This window comes from Ciconia boyciana, chromosome 1 (assembly GCF_034638445.1).
Source record: "Ciconia boyciana chromosome 1, ASM3463844v1, whole genome shotgun sequence".
Taxonomy (NCBI): domain Eukaryota; kingdom Metazoa; phylum Chordata; class Aves; order Ciconiiformes; family Ciconiidae; genus Ciconia; species Ciconia boyciana.
In genome coordinates, this window is record NC_132934.1 from 57,222,512 (window position 1) to 57,241,855 (window position 19,344).

General features: G+C 36.7%; 1 protein-coding gene across 14 annotated transcripts in view; it reads right to left on the reverse strand.

Annotated features, from left to right (window-relative positions):
* TNRC6B (trinucleotide repeat containing adaptor 6B) overlaps nt 1-19,344 on the reverse strand; it is a 150,590-nt gene that overhangs the window by 71,389 nt on the left and 59,857 nt on the right. The window contains exon 2 of one of the 14 annotated variants that reach the window (XM_072868697.1): nt 18,520-18,588. The exons of the other annotated variants lie outside the window; for them this stretch is intronic. The gene's annotated coding sequence lies outside the window, so the exon portion shown is untranslated. The remainder of the gene's footprint in view (nt 1-18,519; nt 18,589-19,344) is intronic. 14 annotated transcript variants of the gene reach the window in all.

Consider the following 19,344-nt stretch of genomic DNA (forward strand, 5'->3'; position numbering starts at 1 on the left):
CCGAATTCCTGCCTCTTCAAACAAATCTATCTGCGTTATGTCCAGTATATTCAGCTGAAGTTGGGCAGGTAAATTCTGACATTCCATTACTACTAAGCATGCTCCATAGATTAAGGCTTATAACTAAGGTTATATGAAGATTATTTTTTTCCCCCCATAATTCTTGTTCTTGAAGACTACAAACCATTGTTTATCCTCAGTAGAGACAAACACTATTCCTCTTCATCCTTATGCCAGCTGAGCTGAAGCAGGACTAAAGGCAAGTGAAAGGCCCCTGTGAACAAACTGTACAACCAGACTGCAATAAATCCAGGTGCTTAATTTGAATCCACCATAATGCACATGCATAAACCAGCACTTGCATTCAGCTATGCCTCACACTTCACTGGGCAAGTTGGTTCCTTCCTAAAGTACTTCAAATAACAGTTTTGAAGCCCCTTGCTTTAAACCACATTTATGTTTTGTGTGCAATGAGTAAAATGCAAATGTAGCGTCTTGTATGAAACAAAAACCTGAAACCCTGTATTTGCACACATGAAGCACAGCAAATAACTTCATTTGATGTTATTGCGCCTTATATAATTAGACAAATGGTTAGCTGGCTAAGTCTTAAACAGATGTATACTTTTCAAACGTTCATCTGTATCTTGTAATTTTAAACGACAGTGTATAATCGTAACCTTCCTGTGTCAGATGAGGGGAAAAACCACACAAGAGATTGATATGTATATTGTTATGTAACAGCCAAATACTAGATGCTGTAAGAGCTGATTATCCATCTTGGCAATCACAAAGCTCAAATACAGACAGTACTCAGTCTGAAGTAAGAACTTGTTTACCAGCTAAATACCATGGATTAGTGAGTGAGTTCTTAGAATGCAATAAAGATTATATACACTCACTTCACAGTGAAGTTGCAGTTAAGCACAGTGTACACTGAACTTGAATGAGAAGAGATCTGTAACAGGCAAAATTCAGTCTCGTCTATGACTAGATAACACATGTTCAAGTCCTCATGCTGACTCTAAAATCCAGCTGTTACATCCACTACCTTCTCACCCTCTGCTACTTTTAATGATACATTTCCTTAAGAAATACCAGCTATGTTTAGTAGTTCAGTTAAGTTGTATACTTTTTTTTTTCCATTTAGAATTGACTTGGGGGAGGGGAGGATGACATTTAATAACACATGCCACACAACATAGAGCTTTCCCATGATACGTTACAAAACAAGAGACTGCATGACCTGCTCAAGGTTACAGAATGACTCCATTGCTCACTCTGAATTAAAAACTGGTATCCTCCTGACTCCTCCTGTATTTTCACTAATAAAATAATACCACTACAGAACACTTGCACAGCTCCTTTCATCACAGGATGTCAAAGATCTTTATAAATATTAATTAAGCATTGCAACAACACTAAGAAGTATGTAAAACAATTCTGCACATGAGTAAACCCAAGCAAAGAATAAATAACCTATGTTCAAAGTCACAGGACAAGTCAGCAGTATGGAGAATAAATGACTCTTGCCATTAAGGAGTACTCCATTAGAAACAAGGACATAATTAATACTCTAAATGTGATTTGAACTGTACAGCCCTTGATCACCAATACATTACTATAAAGCCTCAGTCATGCTCAATCCTGCTAAGATCACGCTAAATTTCAGGCAGCATTCTCATGAATACACTAAGTTTGGCTTCCTCCAAACACAGAAAACAGTTCTCATGAGATTTTTAGTAAAAGTCTGTTGTTCTTGTCTGGTAACTTTCCTTAGAGAAGACAGGTACGAGTGTGATATTCTTTGGTACTTTTACAAAACTAATTAGTATGAAGCCGAGACAATTAAAATATTAATTCAGACCCCACAAATAAAAGTAAGCTGCTACTTAACATTCAATCATGTACTCCAGTAATTAAGGAAATGAAATACCAGTTTAAGAACTCAATATCCATTCTCAAAAGAAATAACCCTTCTGAGTCCAAAATGAAAGATTTCAGCAAACTGTAGTCATCACTTAATCAAGTACTTCAGCAATCTTACAACTTAATATAAGATGCCCACACTTAACCTGCTACAAACATTACTCCTTTACAATTATTTACTCTTTCCAATGACCATACCTATCATGAGACACCAATCTGTAACACACATAGTTCTAGTGCCAACCATGCTAAAAAGCCAATCGTGCTAAAACATACCAAAGCTGATTTGCCTCTATGTGCTGCTACATTCACAGACTTTTAAGTGACAGGAGTGAAATTAATTTTTTACATTTTTTTAAAATTCCTGTTAACCTACCAAAAAGACCCCAAAGGCGACAAGCTCTGAACTCCTCCAAAAATTCCCTTTTAAATTCAGTTTGAGAATCTGACATTACTATGACTGCAAAAAATACATCTGCTTTGGAGAAAGACTACTGTTTTTGACATAAGACAAAACAAATCAAGTTTCACTAAAAACATTTGCAGATTCACTTCACAGTGAACCCTGTGTTAAAAGAGGGGACTTTGTTGTTACAATGTCGATAAATAAATTAAATGAAAAATTATCATTCATATTTCAGCCCAGCAGCTTTTTGGGGTTTTGTTAGGTTGGGTTTTTTTGGGTTTTTGTTTGGTTTTTTTTTTTTTTAAACAGCTCAAGCACAAGTTTTACTTCCCACCAAAATAACAAGATTCAGTGAAGGCTGACGAAGAGTTGGCCAAATGAAAAAAAGGTTTTTGTTTTGTGTTTTAAATTACAAAGTATGTTTTTCTTCTGACTAAGGAATGAATGCCTGGATCTAATTTTTTTAAAATTTTTTTTTTACCCTTTCAAAAGGACATAATCTGGCAGTAGAAACTTACTCTCTGGGCAATGAAGGTGTGCATCACTATTATACTATCATAATTTTATCTCAGGTTCTCTTACAGCACAAAACCAGAGAACAATTCAGTATTATATTTGATATACAGCTTTCATCACATTGAGCAGTTTGTCTTCCCTCTTACATGGGACAACAGCTAGTTAACATAGTTTATGTTATCATTCAAGCATTATGCCTTCAACAGAGAACTGATGAGATTTAACAGCTAGGCTTCAATAAATGGCGTTCCACCCCCCACCCCCAGTAATTCTTTAGAAATCAACAGCCCAAAAGTTGCTGAGTTTTCCTGGGTTAAAGTAGTTGCCCACCCTTCAACAAAAAGGTCTTGAAGATCCTAATCAACTCATCGCCACTTAGAAGCATGACCAAGTTCAAGATCAAATACTGCTGAGATGTGTCCAAGTGTACTTGGAACCAAAAGAGGTAGCAACCTTTCAGTCTGCAGCCACAGAAGCTTTACGTGAACAATATGTATGCTCTCCAGACAAACAGATCTACTACAGACATAACCATCAGACAAGTAATTCTCCAAGTCTGGAAAAGCGGAGATATGTGATCCCTTTGTTACGATACAGTATTTTCAACTTTATGCTTTGGTTCTAATGATCAGTCAAAAACATTTTTCAGTGCACTTACTCAGTTCTCAATAGACTTTTATTATATACACAAAACTGCTGATCCCTAACTTTTATCTAGTATTATGCATAATGGATATGCCATGCAAAACGTGTAATTGCGTTGAAGCATATTCTCACATTTTTAAGAGACACTCCGTAAGTCATGGAGGACCATATGCATACGAAGAAAGGAATTAGAACTATACTGTTACAGATCTTGGTTGTACTTAAGGTCATCAAGATTCCACTGCAGATGACAATAAAGTCAGGACTTGCCATGCCAGTACTACAGAGATACACTAAATACTGTATCACTAAAATACCCTATTTTATAAGGTTACTATTCAATATTCATTGCTTATAGGGCAATTACAGATGATGAAAAAATAAAATCTGGTGAAACAGCAGTGCTAAATTTAAGCCAGGTGTTTCACAACAAAAAAAGGCTTAAATACATTTACCACTTTAAGTGTATAATTAAAACAGACTGCCCTGTCGCACATCAACTTTGGCATGCATTTTAAGATCTACTCTTTACAATATACAAACTAACATAAACTTCCTCCCTCCCTACTTTTGTATGAAGATTTAAACACTCATAAAAGTTACCTTGATAAATTAAATCAAATCAGCTGTCTCCTTTAAACAGCTTTTAGAATCAGATGCACACCACTACTCATACAATGGAGTGATATTTTTAAGATGTATACATGACACTGAAGTGAGCAATTTTGTTAAAAAACCATGCCCTTTTGTTCTGTGGCTTGCACCTGCTGTTAAGGTAGACAGGCATGGATCAGGTCTCATTAAAGCCTCAATGAGGATGAAAGACTGCAGACCCAGCTCAAGAAACTAGGTAAATCACAAGTGCATTAAGTCCTCGCCTTGCTGCACTGCTACAGACATTCTGAAGGCCAAAACATGAGACTTACAGTCATAAAATATAAGTGACTAAATGAAAGGTATGGGGTTTACTACAGAATTTTATATGCTCTCAATCAATAAAGAAAAGTGAACTCTATTCTATTGCAGTTTGCTCAAAAAGAGATATGCTAGCCTTGGTATCTACTTTTAAAGCAGCAAGACCTCAGGGGCACTGAAAAATGACTGTGTTTGACTCTTGGGGAACCTCTGCATGTGTTAAGCACATAGATTCTTTGCAGAGCCCGGTATGGAAGCGTTTGTTTGCCAGATGCACGCTTCTCATCCTTCTCACTGCAACCAGCTGGCCATCTTTTTCATTAATCATTTTCCATTCAAAAGGGAGATCAATAAACTATTATTCAAAGCATCACAATTCAATACTTCATGTCATGACTCATGTGACTAATTAAGATGTAGGCTGAAATTATTCATTGGCACACAGAATGAAAACTAGAGAATTGTAAAGAAATGTGCGTAGGTAACAGGAAAAACGAAAACACCACCACAGTCCAAGTGCAAGACATGACTTGTTTTGAACTACAAGAAACTAATAATCCTTCCTCATGAAGTTACTTAAGCAGCCAAAAAATTCAAAGCATCTCCAAACTTGTCTCCTCATATAATCACTTGAGTTTTGAGGACATAAAGAAGACGTGATCATTTTGATCTGGCATTCCAAGAAAATGATTACCTAAGATCTCAAAATGGCAGAAAGAACCGAATACCCTCACCAAGGCGTGTAGTGTCTACAAACACCACTTGCACTCTTCATAACCTAGAACGTTATTTTTGCCTATCTAAAATTGTGAATTCTTCATTCATATGGAAAGCTGATCACTGTCCTGAATTAACAGTATCACGCCAACATTCTCTGGAATCTAGTGGTTTGCTATTTGCCCAAGATACTGTCACAAACAGTGGGGGGAAGATGCAGACAACCAACAAATAATAGTAAGTAAAAGTTGCATTGCTATACACTTTCCTACATTTCAAAGACTTAAAATTGCTGCTGTGTTTTTGAAGAACAATTAATTGCAGAACGTTTGATTTGACATTAGCTGTGCACCCTTCTTTCCTCATAAAGAACAAATTCTTAAACAATAATTCTAAGGGCCAACATTAAATTTCTAAGCATATTATATCATAGGTCTATGTTTTATGATATGACTAAATACATATCAAGTAAAATTCCTTCTGTTTTAGGAATCTCCTAGGAAAGCATGTACCATATACTTCAGAAAGCTAATAAAAATCAGTTTCCACATATAGCAAAGAAAAAACCTCACCCCCTTTTTTTCATGTCTACAAGCAGAGTGTATTGGCACGTAATGCTTGTACAGAAGTGTAAAAGTGCCTCAGTATTTGAAAGTCTGCGGCATCTCAAACCCTTTAAATTCTAATGTTTCGTCATGTTTTTAATTGCTTGCTTCCATTAACTGATACAATAGAGAAAAAAATAATTTCTAAGTAAACATCTCAATACTTCTTTTTGTTTGCGGGGTGGGGTTTTTGTTGGTGGTTGTTTTTTTTTTTTTGGGGGGGGGTGGGTGGTGCTGTTTGGTATTTAATACTTTTAACTTGGTTTTTGGCAAGCTATGTTTAGAAAGATAGAGACAGCTGTCAGTTCTCCATAGGAAGCATTATCAGGAAGGGTATTAGAAGTTCAGTCAAGAGCTTTGTAAGGTCACAGAAAACTGCAACTGCCTAATGATAAACACATTTTTAAAAAGAGACCACTCCGAGGATAAATTAGGTTAACACTATGGTTAACACTAGAAATGCTACTGTGTATTCACATGTTTTTGCTAAAAGAACGAACTAGAGCAGAAAGTTACTGGAATCCATAGAACAAAACCATCACAAGTAGCAGCCACTGCATTACAACAAAGTGCTGTCACCCTAAATTGCATGCCTTCCTGATTTAAATGGGAAAACACAAGCCTTTGCTAAACACAGTAGCGCATCTTAGCTGTAACCTGTGCAGATGACCCAAGACACCCATATAGCAGTAACTTAGAAAAATGTAGAAATGTCTCTTCTTCATTCCAAAAGGAATGGAAAAGTGTGGAGAACAGCATTCTGCAGGCCATACAATCGTACCTGTTTAACAGCCTATTTAAAATTTTAACTAGCCACACTAGTTACAAGGTAGAAACAAAAGAAGCTCTAGGAAATAGTCCATTAATAGCCAGAGATGATTGCCACCTCTCACGTTCAGTAATCTGATAAGCTATTTTTGATTAATCCATTTTTATAGACCTGATACTGTGCACCATTCCCTAGCTGCATTTTTAAAAAGTTAACTTTATTTCATACCTTCTGGAAATAAAGCATAGATTAAGCCACCTAGTCTAGACATGAAACTCTTACTAAGTAAACAATCATTTCCTTATTTCTTAAGCAAAGACATTAGAAAGTTTAAGTGAAAAAATGTTCACTGCATCCTCAGGCATTTGACTAAACTAAGGACAGTCTCCTACTAGGGAAAGAATTTCTTTTAACTGTGCTGTTATTTCTGCGGAATTGGTGTCTGCCCAATCTCAGCAGTCACTCATCCGAGAGCTTTTTCCTATTTGTATTGAGTGCAGAAGACAAGATTTTTGAAATCTTGATTGAGGGTTATCATTCCTTGTCTCTTTCCAAGAATGGTAATTTACAGCTTAAGTGATGATTTCTACTTGCTGTTTATGTCATTCACAGATAGAGTACCAGATCAATTTCTAACTTCAATCCCATTTAAATATCTCTTGCTTTTTAAAACAGTAGCTTAAGGTAACATAGGCATTTAAAAAAATAGTAAATAATCAGAGGACTGGATATATGCCTTGCTTGAAAAATCTAGTGTCCGTTCATACTCAAAAAGCAAGAAGGAAATATTTTTAAATTAACTATACGTTACTATCAAAGAAGAATTGTCTCCTGTAAACTAAGTCAGCTCTGAAATATCTATATTCCAGAAAGCTTAGATTCCTTCACAACATGGAAATTCACATCAGAAAGTTGCATCAACATACAAAAATTCTAAGATGACAGGAACTTGCAAACCACATACAACATGGCTATGGTTAATCTTCCAGGCACGCACCACACTTTCTGCTATGGAAGATTGAAATAAGTTGTAAAGCAAGAGGTAATCCAGAGAAGAATCTAAAATGAGGAAACCACTGAACTGCCACCTAAGAGATTACATTTAACACATTTCTAAAGTTCCAAGACTAAGCTGATTTGTCTTGTTAAATTCTCAACACAAGTAGTGTTTGCTACTTTTAGGTAATTTTTGCCTTGTTGCATTATGTAAGATTAACAGCTTATTTTTAATGAAAACAATGCTCATGTTCAGCTATGATGTCATAAGACGCAAAGAAATGCATAAAACTTAGAGACTATAATTTTCAAAGAGTAACAGACCTTTTTTACTTCCGAGTGGTTAAAAATACACACTTTTTCAACATCAGTCCTAACAGAGAAATAGCTACATCAAAACCATTTAAAGCATTCAGCATATAGAGTCACATAAGTTCTGCATGTTTCCAGCAACAAAAATAATTTTTACCTCTGCTGACAGTAGATCTGAAGACTCCTCCCATCTTTAATCAACAGCCACCTCTTCCAATCTACCACCAATGTATTTTGTAAAAGTGTGGAACAGAGCAGTTTCATTTTTTAGACACTACGCAAAAACAGTGTATGATACATGACAGGAATTTAAGATATTCACTGTTCCACAAAAAACTGCACTTCTAATCTATTCAGTTAAACCCTCTCTCTATCCTCTTTAAGAAAGGTGGCTCTGCATAAAGACAGCTCAACTCTTCGCTGCTATATAAAGTTGAAGGTTAAAATGCATAAGCTGATGTGGGAGACTATTTCCTGCAGAAAGAAAAGCCCTTTAAACACTAGAACCTGAAATCTAATTTGTCATCTTATTGATGCTTCCATGCATACTGCCAGTGCAAAGCATTATCTTTCTATGAAGCCACTGTACTGAAAAAATGGTCAATGCTACCTAGCAAAAAGGTTAGCATGACCTTATAGTAAAAGTGATACAGAATTCAATCACTCACATAAGCATTTAAAATTCAAAATCTCACATGAAGGACCAGACCTTTAGCTTTAATCAAATCCATCTGCTATGCTGGAAGCACCAGCTGGACTTACGGTAGTCAGTAAGTGTAATTTACACGTGGTAATTTAAACAGGCAAGTGCACGAAGTAAGAGTCACCAACTTTTTCTCATGCTCTCTCTCAAGAGTATTAAAAACAAAACAAAAAAACCAAACCACCCAAGCACCATTGGGCACCACTGGAAACAACATCCATAGTTAAACTGGCCTTTGATAAGCTTGCTCTTAACTAATACATTGTTTTAAAGAGAGGAAGGAGAACTTCATTCTGCCACTGAAGCTACCTCTACCAACTTAAATTAGGGGGCAACACAGCTCAAAATGAAACACTCCCAGCTGGGTCTCCCACTCACCATGGCAAGAATCTAGTCTGTAACACTGTTTCGGGTGGTGAGTGGGTAGCAACTCTACTCTAAACTCAGCCACTCATCACTATATGGTTAACAGTATTTCTGTAAGAGCTGCTAGGAAGAACTATACAATTTAATTATAGCATATTACCAGCTGTAATAGGTGAATAAAGCAAGAACTGCCACAACTATGTCAATCTCTGAAGTGGCCCAGGCTTGTGTAACAAACCTGACAGGCATCCAGCTTAAATGTCTTCTGAAGCCACAACCAAAGGGAATTGGGACTTGTAAACTCTTAAACAGCTGAAACTGAAAGGAAAACTCGGAAAGCATTTTCCATCTGGCTTCGTTAGCAGGATGCATAAAAAAGGAGAGAGAGTAAAAAAGTAGACCACTGTAATGCCCAAATTAATTATTCTGATTGTCGTTAACTACCAATGAAAAGTTTTAGATGCAGCATCAAAGTGCAAACCACTCAGTAACAATTCCTTCCAAACAGTGAGATACAGTCACACTGCACACGCCAGGAGACACTGGGGCACTGCTGCAGAGTGGCGGAGAAGACAGAAAGGAGGGCTCAAGTGTTTCAACCCCTCAGAAGTGAAATATTTTATTGTTAAGCTTTCAATACTTGGATTTCTTTTTGGAACTATTTAACATTTTTGTTATTTTCAACAGACAAAATGAAAATTACTTCCTGGTAAAACATCGAGGTGTTGTTTGTTTGTTTTGGGTTTTTTAGTTTGTCTTCTCTAGCTACATTTCATGTTAGTAATTTAGGAAAATATCCTTATACCATTTATTATCCAAATACCCCATTTGCATAGGGCCTCAGTTAGCAAGAAATGGTACACAGACAAAGCAAATGTACCTGAGGGAAAACAAAAAAAACCAAACTCTACTTTGCTGCTAGAGCTTGGAATTAATGACATTTTGCCTGGAAAAGAAAGTCCCTTTTACTGTGAAAATGGATTTACTAATTCCTGCCAAGATTTTTAATAGTACAGAAAAATAACTCATAACGGTGATGTTCATTCTGTAATATTTTAGATCAAAACCTCCTTCCTAAAGGGAACTCCTGAAATAACCAAACTGTCCATAAATGCAATGAAAGCTACTCAAAGCTAAGTTTTTACTCCAGGAACGAGGACAATACCAGTCAGCAAACCTACAGCAGGTTTTCTCTCATACTACACTGAAGGATAAGAATGTTTAAAGCCTCATTAAAAACTCCACAAGTGATAAATATACAATGTGAATTTCAGTTTAATAAACAGTAACTTCAGGAAGATTGCCTCTGAACTAGGTTTTCACTTCTATTTTAAGACATCAAAGAAAATAATGTACTTTTCAGGGAATTTTTTTTTTTTATAAAATTAATATTTCTCAAGGTAGTATGCAGGGCAGCTTTTAAGCCCTGGATTCCTCTACCCTCAGCAAAAGCCCTTAGGTCTGACCTCAAGACTGCACTACAATTTGTTACGATTTATGACCCAGCTACATGAACCATACTCCTTGGTAAGTGGAAATCCACAACCACTGAATGCAAGTTTTAACACAGAACAGAACTTTTCGCATTTGAAATTTTGAGAAAGGTGAAATACACAATTCCATCTTTTTACCCACATTATAATTTTAGTTAAATCAGCTTTATTCCCATAAAGCCATAAAGGAAAAAGAAACCATCATTCTATTCACAATTCAATACAGCTGTGTACGACTGGCTTCAGCCCCAGGCCACAAGCCAGGAACTTCTGAGTTCAAGTCTGGCTCTGCCACTGACTTTCTGTGTGGCCTTCAGAGAGCCTCTAAATTTCCTTGCTGCTCCTCTTCAATTCTGTATGCTTACCTTACAGAATGGCACTTGCTTTGTTTGTGCAGGCTTTTCCCAAACAAAAAACTTGAATTGACTTTGAGAGCAATTTTTACTATGGCTTTAGTGCCTAAGGTCCCCTAAGAAGTCTCCACGTGTCAGCTGATACCTGATAGTTTTTAACTGCATTAACTGCCAACATGCACATATTACATATATGCACATACATATGATACACACCCAAATACCAAAAGATGTGGTAAGTTGGAAAATAGGTAATTATTTCAAAGGTTGTTAAAAAACAGGATGAAAAAATGAAATCAAGTTATCTACTACAATTAAACTTACAATGCAGAACAACCTACAACCTTGTTCTTAATCCACTGAGCCAGTGATGAAGTCTGTTTTTTAACAGCATAACATTAAATGTACAGGGCACGCAATGCTCAAACTCAAATTATTACAACTAATATTTTAGAATATTACTTTAACAATAGAAAAATGGCCTAGGAATGTGAAGGGGAAAAAGGATTTAAGCTTAACCAAGTTACCTAGCACTAACTGAAACATCATTTAAAAGATAAGTTTTTTTAAGAAAAAGATCAAGGGAAGTTACATAAATTTAAGCTGACCATATACTTGCAAGTCTGTTGTAGAAGAGCTTCACTTCACATTATCTGACTGGAGCAGAATGTAATGGAGACTGACATTAGCTAACCTCAGCCTTTCCTGAACTCCAATGATCCAATCACGCAAATACAGCTCATCACATGTAAAACAGTATATGCTGCCTTTAAATCCACCCCTGGGAAAAAACACTTGTTCCCAAAACTTTATCAAGACAGCCTGACTTTCAAAAAATTAGTTCAGTTATTCATGGCCTAACCACAGAGAGCTAGCTTAAAGAGCTAAGCAACTGTAGCTTTATGGTACGTTAAGCTGCCAGTATAAATCCTAGACTCTCAAAGTTTAGCCTCCACCTGCTTTTACCTTTTTCATCTTGTTTTACCTAAAATCTGGTAAGAACACACTTGCTACAGTTTTTCTGTATCAGGACATAGAATTTATTTGTAGACAGTGGTAAATGTAAAGCAAAACTGTCCCCCAATTAACAACACAGCAGAGTAAGTTAATTCAGAATACTCTGTTATTTTTTGATAAAAACAGTCACTCAAGGACTTAATCAGAAACAGCCCTTCCAGAATAGCTACCATGCAAAGATGAGGTGGTTAAATGCAAATTTGTGTAGCTTTTGCGCAAGGAGGACTAAACTGGTTCAAACTGCTGAAAAATTACCTGCATGGAAGACTTAAAATTCTCCCATCCCAGGTCATTTACTTAAACTTTCCACTGTAATTCAGTGGTTTTCAAAACGTATTTGCTGATTAAACCCTAGAAAGTTAGAGAAATACCATCATGAAGAACTACATCTAAACAATCTATTAGGAAGATTAAATCTTCACTCAGATGAGATCTTGTTTTTAGTTTCCTAAATCACACTGCCATCAGTGTGTTTCCATCAGATGAAGCAGTCATGAATACTACAGCAAGGCCAGTATATTGGTTAGCAAGCACTCCTCCCAGGGTAATCTAGATCTGCTCTGAATAGGATTACAGGACACAGGTAAAGACAAAATAAAACAAAAATAACCCTAACACCTTATCCACTTTCTCTCTCAGCATTGTTTGGTCTGGTTGAGATGTATCAAACTATCTGAACATTACCTGCGAAAGAACAGAAAATTTATTTGCCTCTGTAACACAAGGCTATTTAATTTAAAACTCCCATTAATATTGCTATAACTGACTTCTGTAGCACCAGCTGGAGCCTTCTTTTACACTAGGTTCAAAAAAAGCTTTTGGGGTTTTACTTCAGGTTAACCAAGCATTTTTACAGGCAATTTGAACCTAGACATCATTTAGATTTCAACCAGTGCACATAAACTTGTAATCACATCCTCAAAGAAAAACAGAGCTAGATATAGAATGATGTATGTATAACCTAAATAGGATACCCTCTATTTCCATGTGCTGTATTTTTAAACCAGTTTTAAATTTTTTTTTAAATTTTTTTTTTTTTTTTTTAATATTTACCACAGAAGCTCCCTTGAATAAAATAGCGGGGTAATAACACTAATAGTGGCCAAGTAAAGCCTAACAGAATAGGAAAGGTTTATTTATATAATCTTAACTAGAACATAGAAGAATACATTTTTTTAAAAATTCACATGGGTATCAAACTATCTAATGACTATTTTCTGTTTTGCAGGACAATCACTTTTTGATGCACATATGAGTAAGCTAGGAAAGGATGTTAGCTAAGTTTTGGTTCCTTCTGCCCTCCCCTCCCCTGCATATAGAAGGTATCCATTTTCATTTTTATTGTCCCCCAACTCTCTCCAGTAAGAGACAAAATAGCCTGGAAAAAATCCAGCAAGAGTTACCAGATTAGAACTGCCAAGCATTAAAATACCAAAATTCACTTGTATGTTGTGATCAAATCATCCTCCCTATGAATTGTTCAGCAAAAGGCTGAGGATAAACATGTTGTATATTTCGGTGGCAAAGTGACATATCAGAATGTATCAGTCTCACTTTAGTTGATGAAGTTCTCAGTAGTAGTCACCCTCTTGCCAAAGAAAGCTGTTTTGTATACAAGTATATCTAGAGTATCAACACAGAATTAGAACCATGTGTTTCACATCAGACCCTGAATCCAGCATGATTGCTTAACTGAAATTATATACAATTAAAAATATAAATGCTAATACAGAAGCTGCAACAAGAACACGAATGCTGCTACATTAGGACTCAAATACTAAAGTTGCAAATACTACTACAAATAGTAAAATTTAAGCCAGGGAAAAAAAAGTGTAAGAAACATGGAAGACATTTTAAGGAACGTTTAAGTAACACAGGACACTGCGTCCTGGAGAACTGAATGGCTCAGGCATAACCAAGTTCACAAATGTAGACTGAACCATGATGACAACACATCTGTGTGTATTTGCCACAGAGCACATGTAAAATGGGACAATTGAGCTCAACTCTAATTAATGGTTAAGTGGCATTAACAGAACATATATTTAACCGTTCCTGTTTTCATATAGGTCAACTAGCCCAAAAAGCTCAAAAATCTACAAGCGCTATGGTATATACATGCTAAAAAAATAAATTCCAGCAGTCTCACTGTAGCTGAAGTTTTGCATGTTCTCATGCACATGGAGGCTGTGCCCAACAGCCACTATGAAATTACAGATGGACAGTAGCTTATGATTGTGCTGTTTAACAAATGCTGTGCTTAAAAAAGGAAAAAAAACCCCTGAGAACATTAGAAGCAGTTTTTCCATTGTTTTATATTTCTAAAAAAATATTTATTCTCTGATTCAGAGATTAAGACAGTGTTCGGCTCAAGTTCAAATCAGTTTTTGGGTTCAGCTCTTATACCCTTATCTGTACTTCAGGAAGCCCTAACTCTGCACCTACTAAGAATACTGGGAAAGATGAGCACCCTCCCCTTATTTCATAATTTAAGCATGCACGGTGAGGTTTTGTGTACTCTTAAGGAATTAAAAGAACGGCCACCTTCATTTAAAAATATTCGTACCTTTCTGCTTTTTAGTTGCTGAAGTAACTGTCCTGTTCAAAGCACATTCAACTATGATGGAGCTCAGTGTCAAAATAATGCTTTTTCTGACACAAATTAAACAACTGCTTATTCATTTGCAGAGAATGTATGTATCTATAAAAATAAATACAAAAAAGCTGAAGTGTTTTGTTGCTGGACTACCTCCCTCTATTATGTTTTGCTGCTCTTATTTGAGCTACTTCAAAATTTGTCGACCTCCCCTGAGGTTCAAAATGCTCTGAAGTTAAGACCTCACAAGTACCATCCCAAAAAGAGAAGCACTCCCCTGCTGGCATGAAATAAAAGACAGTTGTATCTTGATGCTTTGTTTTGGTTTTGTTGTTGTAGTAAAGTCCAAGGCTACATTTCACTTCTAAAAGTCTCAGTTTAACATAAATTTGTATTAATACACATGCTTTGTACTTCTAAGGATTTCACCATCTATTGATATTGAAGTACTTTTAGATAATTTTCTCTGCCTAACACATACAAGCATGCTTTTAATTAAATTCAGACACAAATTGTAGCACTGAAAAGAACAGTACTCAGCTCTCGTGCCTACTACCTGTGGGTTTTAACAAGACTCCCCACAGTAGTTTCTCTCCAGGTATATCAGCACACATTCTTCCATGCTGTTTAACCCTTGGTTTGATTTGTTCTGCCTTTAAAGATCATCTCGTGTTTTATTAATGTATCTTCTCTTAGGTACCTGAAATAACTCCAGGGTTTGTATCTTGTTTTATGTTTTCCCACATGACTAAACGGGCTAATTAAAAGTAGTCCTGGAACAATATTTTGAAAGAGGATCAAGGTTTGTCTTTCAATTTGCCCATACTATAATATCCAAATATCACATCAACCAGTTCTTAAGAATGACTTTTCAGAAATTATTATAAATACGTAATTCTAGTAGCACCAGAGCATTTCAGCCCTGAACTATAATGCCAGCATACTGTATACAGACAGGAAAATAACATTTTAAATGACAACATCCATAAACCCTTAGGAACTCCTTTCAGAAGTGTGTTGATGGCACTACATATAAAAAAAAATTAGGGTTTGCATATATTCATGCTGCTCCCAAAATATATGCTCTGTCTCTTACAAAAAAGAAAAAGAAACTGTTGTCTTCTTGGGTTGGAAGCCTATGTACAAAGGAGAGAAAGAATTTAAGCAGTGAAAAGTGCTAAATGCACAGCTCTGGAGCTGGAATTCACCACAGATAGAGAAAGGCACCATTTCTCTTGTGCCCTTCAAAACAATTATGGCACCATCGCTAAAACAAAATAGAAATATTTTCAGTATATAGTTTTTTATCATCTCCACGATGCCTCCACATTTGCCCTCAACGCTGAAACAGCCAAAAAGTGTTATCTTGATATACAACTTTAGATATTTTGTTTGACCAATATTTGAAATATGACACATGTAATCATACTAACTAAATTCCAGTGTACGTTAGCAACTAAAGCTGCTGTTTCTTGAAATACTGAACTTGTCTTGCTTTGAAAAGCAATAAATCCTCATATTCACCTAAACTGAATTTTACATCTGTTTATCTAATTAATTCTGCAGCAATAATTATAGCTAAATAGTTAAAGTTTAGCAACTTAAAATCTAACCAGCTTCCTCAGCAGGATTCTTCTAAGTGAAAAGACATCTTACTTTTGCCCTGGCATTACACGCCACCCTTAGCAAGACTTTCAGGAAGGTTACAAAACCAGAACCCCAATACCCACACCTGGTCCCCTTGACAGGACATGAAGTATAGCTTTTTAGAGCTAAACATCCTATGTATCTTATCTTCCTGCCTCAAATCTTGGCCTATTTAAATAGGAAACCAATACTTAACAAGCTGAAACAGCTCTTTGGAAGGAGGTAGGTTTCTTCTTAATCAAAGCAAAAAACCCTCTCAAACTTTTAAATTATAGAACTGCCAGCTGAAGACAATACCAAATGTGCAGATTCCAACAAATATTGTTCAAAATAAACTGTAAATTAAACTTCTCACTTTCCATCCTGGTCACCAAAAGGAAAGTAGATCCATAATGACCAGAATTAAAGAATTCTGCTTCAAGGTGCAAGCCACAACAAGTTTTTGCAGTGGTACTAGGAAAGGTACGGGTAAGAATTCTCTTCCAGCAATACACTAATTCTATAGATTTTTCTTCGTTTATAGATTTTGATGCTTTCTCCTCTACTGAGCCATCTATTAATAAGTAAGAGACAAAAGTCTCAAAAGGTTAAGTTTAGCTGAAACCAGCTGGCACAGACTGTATGATCTTATGAAGTTTCTTTTTTCTCCTTCCCAGCAGGAGAGAAAGAGGCTAAAAAAAGCTGCTGAAAGTAAGCATACTGATTTTTCAGTCGCTTGTTTTCCCTGAATTTTTTTCCCATTAGAACTGCAGACTCCTGTATATTGAAGCTCAATGGCAATAAGGCTTTTCTTGTCAATTATTTCTCAAGAATGTCTTAGATGTAGTGCAAAAAAATCCAGGGTCTCTGCTGACTACAGACTTCACTGTAGTTTTCAACCTACTAAAATAGTCTTCTTCGGAAAGGGACCGATTCTTATAGATACCAGTAACAATTGACACACAAGTGCAAAGCGAAAAATTAAATAAGCTTCTGAGCCCACTGTCATCACTATAAACTGAACGAAGCAAAAAAAGGCTCCCCCACTCCAACACTTCTGCAAGCTTCAAACGGATCTAGAAACTGCAACTCAAGTCTCTCAAAATTATTTTAAATAAGTATTTTGTTCCCTTTGTACTGCAGGAACATACTGAAGGCAAACAGTATTGAGAACTGCCCAGACTCACACTTTTAAAATGTATGATTTCACAGGCTGCAGAGCGCTCAACGCACCCTACACTAAGATTTAATGGGTCAAAGACATATTTATATGAGGAATTATTTTAATTGGTCCTTCCTATTCACAGTGTACTGTCTCACAAAGCTACTTAAATGTTTGACAGACTCTGTACCGGAATCACTTCTGTTATTCTCAATAGTTGCTTTTTATCTGATCCATGAGAGTTTCGACAGCTACGAGAGGTTGCAGTTATCAGAAAATATTCTGTATTCCATCTTCCTAACAATCAAGCTATACTAACATTTACACAATTTGGAAGTGTACAACATAGACAGTAATGCATGCGGGCAAAAAAAAAACCGCAGGAAAGGCAAGTACTTTTTTCAAGCGCAGATTCTGGGAAGGCTACATCCTACAATACTGACAACCCAGAACAAAATTTAGGTTTTCTTTACTTCCTCAGTTCAGCCATCCTATGCTATCGCAATTATCACATAAACTACAGAATTGATGTTCTGGTCCAGTAAGTACCAAATCTGGTAATACTACTACTTTATATTGTATTTGAAAACAGTTCTAATGTCTAATTAAGTTTGTCAATCAACAGGTATATTCAACATATTCGGGCTACATCAGGATCTCCACTAAGCCCAAGAAGGCTTTGAATAACAAAAGCCATCAGGCTGCATCAGGTCAAAGACACAGAACATTTTTATAATATTCCCTCACACAGATACATGCCAATAACACAAGGGTGGAATCTAATAAGTTCATTAACCCTACGCAGGGGGAATGTATTACTTCATACATGAACTGGGTTATCCATTACTACTAAACTTTGTAAGACCAAAATTATCAGCACAATACACTGTTTCAAATTTGAGTGGAGTTCTTTTTATTTTAAATTAGAGCAAACTGAGAAAAAAGACACCTTTAATTTCCAAGAGAAACTTAATATACTGCAGAATGATTTCAAATATTTGCTAGCCAGTGGAGGAAAAAAAAAAGCTCTGATACATACTACTACAAAACTATAATGAGGATAGCCAGATACATTTTCAGTAAACGTATCCAAATCTGTCTCCTCCATTTGTATTTAACTGTACGGATGTAAGGCTACAAAGAAATATAAAATATGATCCATCTCGTACGTTTACAAAGTTGACCTGCTAACCATAATCAATGCACGCATACACTGCAATGTGAAAGTACATTCACATGATTATTTGCTTAATTATCTGCTGCTTAAATATCCAGCTACAAAAAATATCACAGTACAAGGCCTATCAGGAAGGGGTGAAGAATAATGTATACCACCACAGAGAATTTTTTTTCATTTAACCTCACAGAAAGGAGCATTACATCACACTCTTACAATGCAGGAGGAGGGGCCTGTTCGCAGAAAGCAAGCTTCAGCTATTTCCCTTTAATTTTCTGCTTGGTTCTGGAGGGAGATGCAAAAATAACTTGATTTAAATTTTTAGTAACATAGAAGACAGGAAAAAAAAGCGAGAAAACGCAGCTTTTTAGCTACATTTACTAACATGCAGATGAATGTCCGTTTTATAAAGAACACAGAGAAAAAGTCTACAAAACATCAGTAACACCCAGCATCTTGCAAGCGTGCATTCCTAAATATCTGCCCCACATTTTATCAGTCGCCAGACCCGTTAAGCAGAGAAGGGTCCCCTTACTTCTGGGCAGCTAGACCATAGCAAGACCATTTTCAAGCCGGCACTACCTAGCACGCCTGGCCCGCTCGAACTCCCCATGCCGTGTCCGTGGGGCAGGACCATTTGGTTCCAGGGGCGGCCGACACCGCGGATCCGGCCGCCCCGGGAGGGGGAGGGGAGCGCAGCCCGAGCCCGCGCCGGGGCCCGGCGGCTGCTGTGTGCGCTCTGCCGGCAGCAGCCCTCCAAGCCCCAAACCTCCCTACCCAACCCTGGCACTGTAAACGCTTGGGTGCGTGATTTTAGGGCTGCTTCGCCCCCCCCCCCCTTCTGCCTGGGAAGGATGGCCCGGTGAGAACACTTCCCCATCTGTCCCTTGTCGGACCCAGCAGCAGAAAGAATGCAAACCCATTTTTATATATGCAAATTTTTGCAGCAGATTTAAGAGCTTCGGGTGCTGTGGGGAAGAAATCACTGTTTAAGAAGCCTCTATTTAAATAAAACAAGATTTTCAGTACTATCTTGTCCTT